This window comes from Tamandua tetradactyla, chromosome 16 (genome assembly GCF_023851605.1).
Source record: "Tamandua tetradactyla isolate mTamTet1 chromosome 16, mTamTet1.pri, whole genome shotgun sequence".
Taxonomy (NCBI): Eukaryota; Metazoa; Chordata; class Mammalia; order Pilosa; family Myrmecophagidae; genus Tamandua; species Tamandua tetradactyla.
Window position 1 is genome coordinate 45,702,508 of NC_135342.1, and position 12,469 is coordinate 45,714,976.

The window sequence follows — 12,469 nt, forward strand, 5'->3', positions numbered from 1 at the left end:
AGGGAACAACACTGTAGAGAATAGCAAGAAAATGGAAGCTACTGAAAGGATGAGTACAAAATGGATCTGAGGAACCAGGCCATATCCCTAATTGAAAAATGGGTCAGTACTAGCATTCTGCCTTAATGTAGAGAGCGGAGAGTGGGGCAAGGACAGGACGAGCCAAAGGCTTGTGGATGACTAGTGAATGTAAGGAAACACATGCACGCGTGCTCACACACACAAATGAATGCACACCTGCTTCACAGTGTGCTTCCAATTCACCGATTCCTTTACCTCACAGCCAGACATTGGCCACAGAACCTGTACAAATGACAACTACTCTGCTGATCTCCCATAGGAAATCTCTGCTCCCACACAGTGAAAATCCAAAAATAGATTCTCCAAGCTAAACCCTTAATGAATATTTAACCCCTCCTCCTCCTGATTCTGCCATTTCATCTCACATCCTTAGATATGGAATGTGCAGGTTTGGAAAGAAATAAGCCAAGTTATTAATAGCTCCAGGTGTTTAAAATACCTCTTGCTTGTAACTTGCTGCATTTTCCAAATTTTCTGTAACTAACACTTTCATATTCACATGTTAAACTCAAACAATCACCTATTAAAAATAACTTCTCAATATTCAGTTCCCAAGACCAATGTTAGGATATGAAAACAACAGCAGCAGCAGCAACAACAACAAAAAATCCACATCATAATGAGCAATAGCCTAATTCTTGGTCATAATACTCCCCGTTGATCATAAGGTTGTGTCACCATCAGAAAACCAGACGACAAGTTTACCGTATTTTTCAGTGTTGAGCTACTGTCAGCATTCTGTTAATTTTCCTCTACTATCTCCAGGATGCCCATTTTATGAAAGACGCTTCTATCGAGGAAGATTAAAAGTCTGCACAGTATTAGACCAGTCTGCTCCCAACCACAGAACACATTCCTTCTGCTTATTTCTTTAGGTGACAGGGGTTGGAATTAAACTGATGTAATAATGGTTACCTGGAGGGTGTTTCATAGTCTGTGACTTCTGCAGGATACACTGATAGAGCTATGTATTTGGAAGAAAACGACCCTTTAGTTTGAAACCAGAACAACCAGCATCTCAGTTTTGGGACATCAGTAAGAAATAGCAGCTTTTTTTTTTTTTTTTTTAAACCTTCATGCCTCCCTATCCATTGTCTTACTCATGCATCAGCACCATTTCATGGGTAAGGCAAGGATAATGCCAAGTTTATAGGAGAGGAGACTAGAGAAGGCCTAAAGGGAAATAACAGGCCAAAAGCAAAGGGAACCCAGGGACTCAGGTTACTGATCCCACTGCTTCTATAATCATCTCAGCTGTTTGTACAGGGCCTTTTCTACAGGCCTGAAATTTGACCTTCCTTAATTCCTTTAGTGCTCACAACAACCATACAAGATAGATATTATTGTCCTCATTGGAAACAGGAAGAAACTGAGGCTGAATTGAATTAAAATGAAATGTAGCCACCCAGCCAGCAAATAATAGAACAGAATCGTGAATCCAGACCAGTGTGAGCCCAGAGCCCATGCTGTTTCCTCTACATCATCTCTCCCAGAGGAACACACTCATGTGGCTCTTGGGGGCTGACCTGATACAGAAGAGCAATAGATGTTTTTCTCATAGCCTTTATCAGTCCTTCAAATTAAACCACAAAGACTGAAGAAGAAATGTTGCCAAGTTTCACCTACAAAGGTGACCCTGCAAAACCAGACGTAGGACTCCTGGTTAGCCAGCAATGATTCTCTCTAGGTTTATTTTGGTTTATCTCAAGACAATCTCCTGGTTCTGTTTAGGGAAGAGGAAATTTGGTTTAAGATGGGAGAAAGAGTCTATATGGATGAGGTAGAGCTGGTATAGTATCTGTTTTCTTGGTTGATTGCTCCTTTGTCCTGCAAGTTTTGGAAAGGAAAAGAAATGAATCAAAAACTCTAGAACCTCAAGATTCTATTCCTGGAAGGGAAGGAGTGAGTCCAAGAGAGGAAACGAGGCTACCAAACTGAAAAGTTCTATAAACCCGTGAGGCAGAGGGTGATCCTTGGAGACACAACTCTGAAGCTGTGCTCAAGAGGCTGATTGTGATGGAGCTCTGAGATATTCCATCATATCTGTCTTCTCCTTCCTCATAGGAATAGAATTGTCACAGAATAATTGTACAATTCACTACCCTAGACCACATTTCCCAGGCCCTTGAGTTGGTTGAAAGGTGCAAACTTCCCACCAGTGGAGCATGACCAGAAGTAATGCACCAGATTCTCGAGGTACTGGGTGTTTTTTCTCTTCATTTTCTTCCCACTATCGGGGACCCGAATATTTCCACAACCTAGCTTCAATCATGAGATGACAACATGGAGCTGGGGTGTGATCAAACAATGATTTGGCAGGAATCTGGGTCCCTGGGTGAATATGAGGAGCAGGGCTGCCTTGCCAAACTGGGCGTGGGTCCTGCTATGGAAGAGAGTTTACAAATTCCTTTGTTCTTTGTGCCTTTTGTGTTGTTAGTCTCTTTGTTACAGCAGCACAACTTTAACCTAATTAATGCATTGAATTGATGAAGGGCACCCTCAGCTTTTCTCATCTTAAGCATACAAGTTACTCCACATAAATGGGCCACAGAAATTCATAAAGCACCCAGTAAACCAAAGGCTTTTCCCAAGAAGAAAGAAAATCTTGGACCAAATTACAGGAACCTCAGATCATCTTGATAAAAATTCTTTCTTGGTTTTTACCTAACAGCTATTCAATAGGTAATAAATCCATTTTGTTTCAGAAGTATATTCTGTACTCATAATCTCCTTTATCACCACTATTTTCATGCCACATTGTGTTAATGGCCATTATATAATACAGAGAGAGGGTCAACTTGAGAATTTCATCAATGGCTTTTTTATCTTAGAATAGCATTCTGAACCATGTATTGAAACCATGACTGTTCTAGTTTGCTAGTTGTCGGAATGCAATATACCAGAAACGGAATGGCTTTTAAAAAGAGGAATTTAGTAAGTTGCTAGTTTACAGTTCTAAGGCCGGGAGAATGTCCCAACTAAAACAAGTCTATAGAAATGTCCAATCTAAGGCATCCATCCAGGGAAAGATACCTTGGTTCAAGAAGGCCGATGCTCAGGGTTTCTCTCTCAAGTGAGAAGGAACATGGCGAACACAGTCAGGGCTTCTCTCTTGGCTGGAAGGGCACATGGCGAACATGGCGGCGTCTGCTGGCTTTCATGTGGCTCTACCAAAAGGACTGTCTCCAAAAATGTTTCCTCTTTTAAAGGATTCCAGAAAGCAACTCCACCTTCAGTTGGTAGAGACACACCTCCATGGAAATCATCTAATCAAAAGTTATCACCCACCAAAATGCTCCAACCCAGCAATATTGAATGGGGATCAAAGGGCATGGCTTTTCTGGGGTCCACCACAGATTCAGACTGGCACAGTGACTTATTTATCTTCCTGTTATTCAATACGTATCTTTTTTTTTCAATTAATTCATTGCAAATGTTGTTTCTTAAAATAAATATTAAAAACATTTATAAAGACATGCAGGCATAAAATGCATCAAAAGCATATATCTATATTCACGTCCATATCTATATGTTCTATCCAAGGCACACACATTTTCTCTGCCTAACTTTCAAGGTTCTGAAAAGAGAGTTGCAAACTTGTCCAAAGTCCCTGTGACACATGTGATTAAAACAGCATTTAAAATTCACTGCTGCATGATGAACATCTGGAAGGCATTCAAAAGAGGAAAAAAATTATAAAATGAGAACATGATTACTAGCTAGCATATTGCAAGAAATGAATCAATGGACAAACCGACTCCTGAAACCTTTTCTGGAAAATGCTTGAAAGAAAATGTACAAGACTATAGTATATATTACTACCATGGAAGGAAATATGATTTACAGTAGCTCCTTTAGGGATGTCAATTTTTTCATTTGTTTAAAATGCTGATAATGTCTGTGCTCTATTCTTTTCTCCTATTTTACGTGTTGCTGAGGGAAGATCTTTGTAGTTAACAAGGAGTCTTTTCTTCACCAGCAAAGTGGGATTTTCACACTTTGCTTTGCAGTAGTGAATGTCAGCCCTGCAGTTTATTTTTGTAATAATTAATAAAATTTCACACTTCCTGGCTTCCTTGTCCCTGCCCAGAAAATGGATTGCTGCCACCTTTTCGAGTGTTATTGTGGAAAATGAAAGTGAAGTTACATGTGGATCTGTCCTTGCAAAGGAAAGCACGAAAGGTCAGTGACAGCCCATTTGGCTCCAGTGGATGGCCAAACGGGTGGTGTGGTTATGATGGAGGCTGGGATTCACAGAGCATAGCTTTGGACATGCCCCAGCAAACTGTCTTTTTTATTAAGAGAAAATTATTCCTCTATTTCTCTTATTTTAGGTGTTAACGAAAAGAGACTCACCTAGTTGCAAGGAATCTATGTCCTGAACTAAATGGAAAAGGCAAAGGATTTTACCTTGGTCCTAGACGAGTCATTCATACATTTAACACGTACGTATTGAGTATTGCCCAGGCTCCGGGCACTTTTCTTGGCAGTAGTGATATGGCTGCAATCAGAGAGAAGCCATAAAAATAAAACAGGGAAATGCATAGTTTGGACACACCCCAGGTATGAATCACTTTGTGGACCCTGTCACATTGTTGTTAAGAATGTTTGAATAAGAAATCTAAAAATGGTGTTCAAAACTTTCCGTGTTGCAGGTACCAAAACTCATCTCCCACTACTTCTGCATCACCACAATCATCCTCATTAATAGTAAACACAATAGCAGGGTTTTTTGAAAGCTCACAGTGAGCCAGACATTATACCAGATGCTTTATGTAATTTGCTAACTCTTTACTTTTCCCAACAATTCCATGAGTTAGCTGTTCCTATCCCATTTAACAATTGGAGAAACTGAGGCAGAGATATGTTAACAATGAATTGCTCAAGGTCACAGTAGCTGTGAGAGGTCCAGGATGAGAAACCAGATAATTTGGCTCATGGCCCTATGTTATAACCACGATTTTTCTCATACTACCTCTCCAACTTTCTAGGTCCTTTCATAACAGATAGTGCATTTTCATGTCCTCTTTCCATGGAGGCTTAAGCTGTTTCTTCTGCTAAATCTTGGAAAACAATAGAAAAAGCCTCCCTCTAGAGCAAGACCAAAGAAAAAATGTGTCAGTCAGAATTCCCATGTGTCCTGTGATTGTCCTACCTTCGGATGCAACACAAACCTCAAAAGGAATCCATATGCTACTTTGCAGGTAATCTAAATGAATGAACAGAACATGAGTCTGAAGGTAACACTAAAAGTGAGAGGAGATTCTGCCCTGAACTTGAAATGAGTTTCAGTTTTCTTTGAATGAACTTATATTCAAAATCTGGTTTCTCAGTCCATGATGCCTGATCTTTAAGGATCTTACAATTTTGAAGAAGGAAGACACATTACGTAAAAACACGACCTCCACCATCTTGTATTTGATGATCCCTCTTTTATGTTTTCATTATCATCATTTTATTTGAAATTCACACCTTGGGAGAATGGAAGGACAGCAATTAATATCTACCATTGACAGCTGGAAAAACTGAGGAGAGGGAAAGTGAATCTCCAAAATCATGCTAGAATTTAATTTCCTGACTCATGTTTCAACAGGATCCTTACTCAGTAAGGAACTCTCCAAATGCATGATGAAGATAAAAAAAATCACATATCCAAAGTAACCAGTGCCTTCAGTCTCAGGTCATACTGGAGCAGAGGGGTCCACAATAGCATTTCTTTTGCACCATCCTCTGTACTCCTTTAAAACTCAGAATAAAACAATTCTCAGCAATACTGACTTTGCAACACATTGTCACACTGCTAGGCTGCTTTAAGACACAGCACAGGTTTTGGCAGCTTGGGCGGCTAGACTTTTCTTATTCGTTCACATTAATGTACTTGGCAATCACACAGAAGGGCTTTTAAATCTAATGGCATGGACAATAACAAAGCAGAATTACATGAGCATTTTCAAAATAATGGGGCTGTGACCCTTTTAGGTACGTCGCGCTGCCTTTTTCCAGGGACAAGCTGGAGTTGCAGTACATTACAGAGACCTCAAGTCCATTCTCCTTTTGCCAGAGTCCAGTACTGGGGGATCGATAAATGCAAAATGCACATGGCGTGAGGTTCTCAAAAGAAGTATGTATATATGTGCTATCGTGTGTGTTTGTATGTGTATATGCATGTACACATGTGCACACCAACACACATTTCTGTGGTCAAAATCGCAATGGGATAAGACCCCTGGAACATAGGGATTCATGTTGAACAGGACGAAACTTCAGGTGTGAATCATACTAGAGAGAATGTTAGAGGCTTACCTTGTGCTCTGCTTTATTCTTGGAGGTTCTACAGCCACTCTCATTCTCCACAGGGAATTTTTAAGAAGTTTCTCCCCTAGACTAAAAACGTGTTTGTGTTTCAGACGACCAAGTTTGTAAAGTAAATCAAGACATTCTTTCATCAATTCTGAGTGTTCAAAATTACTTTTATGTTTTATCAAAGTTAAAAATGTCTCTCATATTGAAAATTAATGAAATATTTTCAGGATTCTCCATATTTATCGAAGCATTTTTTTCCCCTGATTTACTTGCACACTCTGTTTCCAGGTGATACCATCACTGGCCCTCTTATCAGTGTCAATAATTCCATTTGGCAGGCAGCAGCTAATTCTTTTCATGTGCTAATGATTAATCAGACAAGCCTATTTACTAATGTATCAGAATGCATTAGAAACATAAGGTAATGGCGGACAGAACATCAATTCAAATATAAATGAACTACATTTACATTAGATACCTATTGACTTATGTCACAGAATGAAGTAGAAAATGCAATTTACTTGTAAACCATTAAAATGAATGAAAATAGAATTTCAAACTCCATCTTCAAACATAACTTTATTGACTTGGCTGTGAGCCTTAGGGATTGTCTAACTAATTTTAAGATACATAAATAACACTCTAATTCAATTTTCCATAAAAGAGTTAGTGCCTCACCAAAAAAACAACACCAAATTTACTTAAATTGAAACTAGCACAGCATAACAAGGGTCACAGGGTATAATGTGAGGATGTACTAGGGTTCTCATGTTGGGGTTTTAGGTCTCCTTAAAATCCATTTTTGTCCCAAATTCTGCACTGCTAAATTGTCCAAAAGAAATTAGCTCATATCTTAGAGAATAAAAATTCAAAATTAAAACCACTATAGAGAGAGGAAATGGGCTACTGGAAGTTGGGTCAGATAAAGTTATAGTAGTCCTCATGATGGACTAGAATACTGGGAGCCAGGCTTTAGGGGTCTACACTGCGCTGTTCTTGGCTGAGAGGGAATGCTGTCCAATATTAAGAGAAAGAAAGATTAGATGAAGTTTGTGAAATCTAGAGAGTTGGTGACTTTGAACTCTCTGGTATGGAAAATACTGCACCAAGGATGTGATTTTTTCTCTTTTCATCCAGATGTTGGGCATGAAACAGGCAAGATATCTTGTCTTAGAGCCTGTCAAGAACAAACATGTGGAACTTGGAGTTGCTGTAAGTAATATAACTAAATCCCAAACTACTGTTTTTTATCTATGGCAGCTCAGATCCAACCAAATGACCAATAATTGCAGATTATTAGAGATTTAGGCCATTTTGCAGTTTTGAGAACCCAGTCTTGGGAGAAAATTTTGAGGGAACTCTAACCCACCTGACTTTCTCTTTCCATCAGGGCTCTCTTTCTCAGACTAAACTGCAAGGTGGTATTGAAATTTGTCCCCAAAACAATATTTCCCAAAGCATATTCCAAACAATTACAACAGAGAGGCTTGTTGATAAATAATTTTATGATCAAATATGTTCAGCAAATTCAATATAATCTTCTCTCCCCAACCCCTTGAAAATTCACAGGGTATCTTGACATATTAAAGGCTCAGAAAGGTGCAGTAAAGACACCTTTCATAATTTTGTTCAACCAGCATTTCTCAATCTTAGCACAGGAATATTTCCTTCTCATGCCCACGGGCTTAGCATTCCATGGAGCACGTGTTCCAAAATATCAATGATGACAAACATACTGGGAAAACTAAATAATATATGTAGAACCAAATAAAGCTATTTCTTATTCTAGAGAAAACTGGAAAGCATCTCTCAATGTTATTATCTTTCAAGAAAGAAGAAGCATTGCTCCAGGAGTTCGTTAATGGATCGCCCTTCAGCTTCAGCAGAAAAGCCTCTCCACAGTGCTCACTCTAGACTTATTTGAGACCAGAAGGATTCAACCTCTTCCTATCTCCATAACCAGAACTGCAACAAAAGACATATTCATATATCCAGAACCTGTCTGGATCCAGTGCTCCCTATTCTGGTACCCGGACCCTGATTCCTAACAAATACCAGATATACTTTGCATTGAGGGCCACACACCAAAAAGGGCACAGATCCAGGTGGCCGCAAAGGAAATCAGAAGGACCTTATTCAGGTATCCTTGCAGTCACCCAAGAAAAGATGGTAGCTTTTTCAGTGCCCAAAGAAGAACATAATAAATCCTCCACTTTATTCCTAATATCTAATGCAGGGGGGAAATTGTTGAAAAGATAAAACTGACTTTTGTTAATAATGCAACAATTTTGAAAGTGCAGTTTTAATCTAGGGAAAAATTCACCAGAATTTGACAACCTTTTCCATTCCCTCTGGTATAGACTTGATTTTTTTTTTTCCTGAAACTATCTAATGCTGCTTCTTAGGTGGTGTTCAATAGAAAGCAGTCTATAATGCAATGCACTCTCTTTATGTGATGTTTAGATATGAGATTGATCTCCGTGGACACCCTGGAGTTCTGAAAGTAGGATTATTGGATTTTGTGGCTTTCTCAGATGTCGAAGATCTTTAAACAGTGTCTTGCAAAGTTGCTACATCCCGCCTGTCTGTGAAACACTTATGAACTCATCAAAGAAGGTAGTCTCCATGTTAATTAGATGGGGTGGGCAAAGGGGGACTGGAGGCTGACTTCCTCACACCATCAAGTTAAGTGCCAGGGCAATGTCCACTTTCATACCTTGAAAAGAAAAAAAAAATGATTTCATCTGTCTCTGGATCAATAGGGCCTTAACAGGAAGATTGCTGACACAGGATGGAATTCAGATCTCAGAATGGCAGTGGGAACAAAAGACGTGGTTGTTAAAGCAGAAGTTTGGCGGCTGGATTATCACAAGAAGATTCTCAAGAGGATTTTAATAGCTCTGGGCTTTGGCAATCAAATGGGAGCTGCAAAATTATAAGCTGATCTCATAGATTATGGTTTGCATTTAAGAAAATAAGGTAATTAGGATGCAATAGGTTTCCTCTGACTTCTAAAGGTGCTACATGTAGCCCTCATGGCAAAAGCACTGCCATGGCCCTCACCCACCCCTTGCTTTTGTCACCACTGAGCTTCGGCTTGTGTCAGATGTAAAAGACATCCAGCAGACTGGAATTTACCCTGTAATAAAAGAGCAGGGATGCTTTGACTACACCACTTGGAACACTGGTGATCCACAAGCTGGGCCACTGAATTTTGCCTCTTGTGGTAGAATATTGACTCACTCTTCCAGATTTGCAGCCAGTGAATAATAAATCAAGCCATCCATGAATGAATACATAATAGGAATAGATAATTTCCTTATTTCAAGGTTTTCCTCCTATAATTTTTAAACTATTGGCACTTGATATTCACATATTTGTATCTGAATATAGTATAAAATTATATCCAATGTGGCACAAAACAATATGGCCTTGTCTCCCATCTATACTTGTGCAGACAAGAGTTGCCTACTGCTGTCCTGGCTCTGAGGATGAAGGACATCTTTGCGATGGCTCACCTGTCCCAATCCAGTACCAATGCTGAGGGCTTAAAAATACCACCACCACACCCTCTGGACACCCAGAATTCATGCCCCCTTCATGTCCAGGATGCATGCCCTCTGCCTTGAAGGTAAATAAAGAGTCCCATGGTGTTGAAATAGGAGTTGGTCGCATAAGGTGGATTGGATAAGTCTGAGACACAGATGGATATGGCGGCTGCTGGCTGGAACAATTGGGCTCCTCCAATGAGAAGGATTGCCACTAGAGCTCCAGGAAAGGCTCTGTATCACACTCAGTGCAGTGGGGGCTGGGCATTCTGCAATGTACATGAGGCCCCCATTCATCTCCCAAGTACAGGCTCTTGACAGGTCTTCTTGGGAAGACACTTTGGTAGAGGCCAATCAGCCTCTTGATGCTGGCTCTCCTCTGCTCAAGTTCTGTCCAATAGAACCTCCTCACAGGACTCACCAATCTCTCCCCTTTTCTGATATCCTTCCCCTTCCCCAAGCATCCTTTCCTACTTGAAGGCAGGAAAATGTACTTTATTTAATAGGCTTTCCTCAAATCTATTTTCTACGCCCATGAGTCTTCCCCTCACTTTGAAGCCTGGACCATTTTACTCTCTGCATTGCAGTTGGATCATCCATTTCTTGAGCAGTAAATACATAATGCCTAGATGACTGAAGAGGAGAAGGGCCAAAGGGGAGAAGGAAATGGCCCATATGCTGTCAAACAGATAATCCTTACAATTTTAAAATAGTGTGGCATTCCACCCAGAGCTTTTAGGCACAATGGCTCCTGAACATGCTTAAATAATGTCAGGAATAAAATTTTAAGACAGCATTTCTCTAATTGGGAAGTAAAAAACTGAATTGTGCCATGTGGGTGGAGTAGAGGACAGAAGACACAGAAGATGGAGGGACAAGGGAACAAGTAGCTATAACTGAGGGCTCTGCAAAGCCACCCCCAACTCACAGACACTGATGTGCCTCTTCTTGAAATATAATGATTGTCTACTTGTTTCTAAGCAAGAACAATGGCCAAAGGCTCTATATTACAGTATGAAGAGTAGTATTAAATTTAGGATTATAAACCCCAGAATCAACACTCACTTCAGACCAATCCTCTTTTCCTACTGAACCTCGGTATTCTCATCTGTTAAAAGGAGATTTAAAAGCATCTCTCTTTTAAGTTGTGCTGGCCTCAAAGCATTGGGATTTTTACATGAGATAATGAACAGATAAGTGTTTGATAAATTAAACATTATCCCCAACTCCAAAGTTTGGGGTTGGGAGGAATTATTGAAAATCATGATCAAAATTGGGGAAAGAGAGGGGCAGGAGGGAAGGTAACATCCAAGCATGTGAGAATAGAAAGGACTCACTATAGCTCACCTCCTGCACCTCTATTCCAGATGGACCTCATCTCCCACCACACCCCACACATGCAAGAAACCAGGTCGGAGTTAGGGGAGTAGGGAAAGGATGGTGCCCCCTGGAAAGCCCATTCAGAGACCACTTCCTAGAAGGAAATATAAAAATAAATTTAAATCTGCTCCCTGGATGTTTTTGGCATCGTCTTTTTCCTAGTGGGTAGAATTTGGACACTGATCTAGGTATTTGGAAAATGCCTCAATTTCCTGCGCATGTCACAGAGCAGAGTTTTCCAAATGTGGTTCACCTGCATCAGAAGCTTAAGGCAGTTTGTTAAACACACAGAGTCCCAGCTTTACCCCAGCGTATAGACTCAGACTGTGGGTCTGGCCCCAGACATCGGCACATTATGTGTCTATGTGCACCAAATTTGAGGCTGGGATAATGATAATAATGATAAGCATAAGAGCTCAAATTAATTAAACTTCTTTTTAGATGTCAGCCACTCTCCTAAGTGACTTATGTGCATTAATCCATTAATGCACACAATCATACCATGAAGTAAGTACTGCTATTAACTCCAGTTCATAGATGAAGAAACAGAGCTCATGGAGGAAAGTGACTTCCCAAAGGTTAAGGAACAAGAACCAAGGCTGAGATTTTCACCCAGATGCTGGGCTCTCCAGTTAAACACCCCCCCCCCCCCCCCACACACACACAAGTAACATACAGCAGAGTGCACATAAGGCATCCCGCCCACTGGTAGCAGGATGTATGCCCCAGGTCATGCCAGGCAAAACCAGGCAGCTCAGGGACAAGGATCCCTCTCAGTGCCCCAGACACAGTCCCCGGAGCCAACAATCCCTCTGTCTTTTATTCCATTATGTTTTGCTGCTTGAGATGCATTTGCGATGTTTAATTTATACCCACGATCATAAAGTGATTGCATCACTAAAAAGGCTGTGATGTTGATTTATAAGATAGTGGCCTGTGTCTGTTAATTAGAGAAATATCATTTGGCTTCCTACAGAAGAAAAACCATAAATTATAGAAGAGAAGGGGGAGCAGCAATCGTCCCCCAAACCTAAGCTGGTTACTCCTCTTGAATCTTATTTATGATCCTTACTGATTTTATTCCACTTACACCAACAACCTTTGGGGAAAATGTAACGTGGGCTGAGAAGGAAGGAATAGCAAAGAAAGAAAGGTGG

The 12,469-nt window shown here is 40.3% G+C and overlaps 2 long non-coding RNA genes across 2 annotated transcripts; both read left to right on the forward strand.

The window, feature by feature from the left end:
• The first annotated feature begins 1,021 nt into the window (after positions 1 to 1,021).
• On the forward strand, positions 1,022 to 10,009 carry LOC143660293 (uncharacterized). The gene is made up of 7 exons (XR_013163922.1): positions 1,022 to 1,116; positions 6,061 to 6,202; positions 7,522 to 7,596; positions 8,174 to 8,524; positions 8,848 to 9,000; positions 9,147 to 9,363; positions 9,842 to 10,009. It is a non-coding gene; the product is annotated as an uncharacterized LOC143660293 (long non-coding RNA).
• LOC143660294 (uncharacterized) lies at positions 2,223 to 4,638 on the forward strand. Its single transcript, XR_013163923.1, has 3 exons — positions 2,223 to 2,277; positions 4,172 to 4,263; positions 4,416 to 4,638. It is a non-coding gene; the product is annotated as an uncharacterized LOC143660294 (long non-coding RNA).
• Positions 10,010 to 12,469: the final 2,460 nt, after the last annotated feature.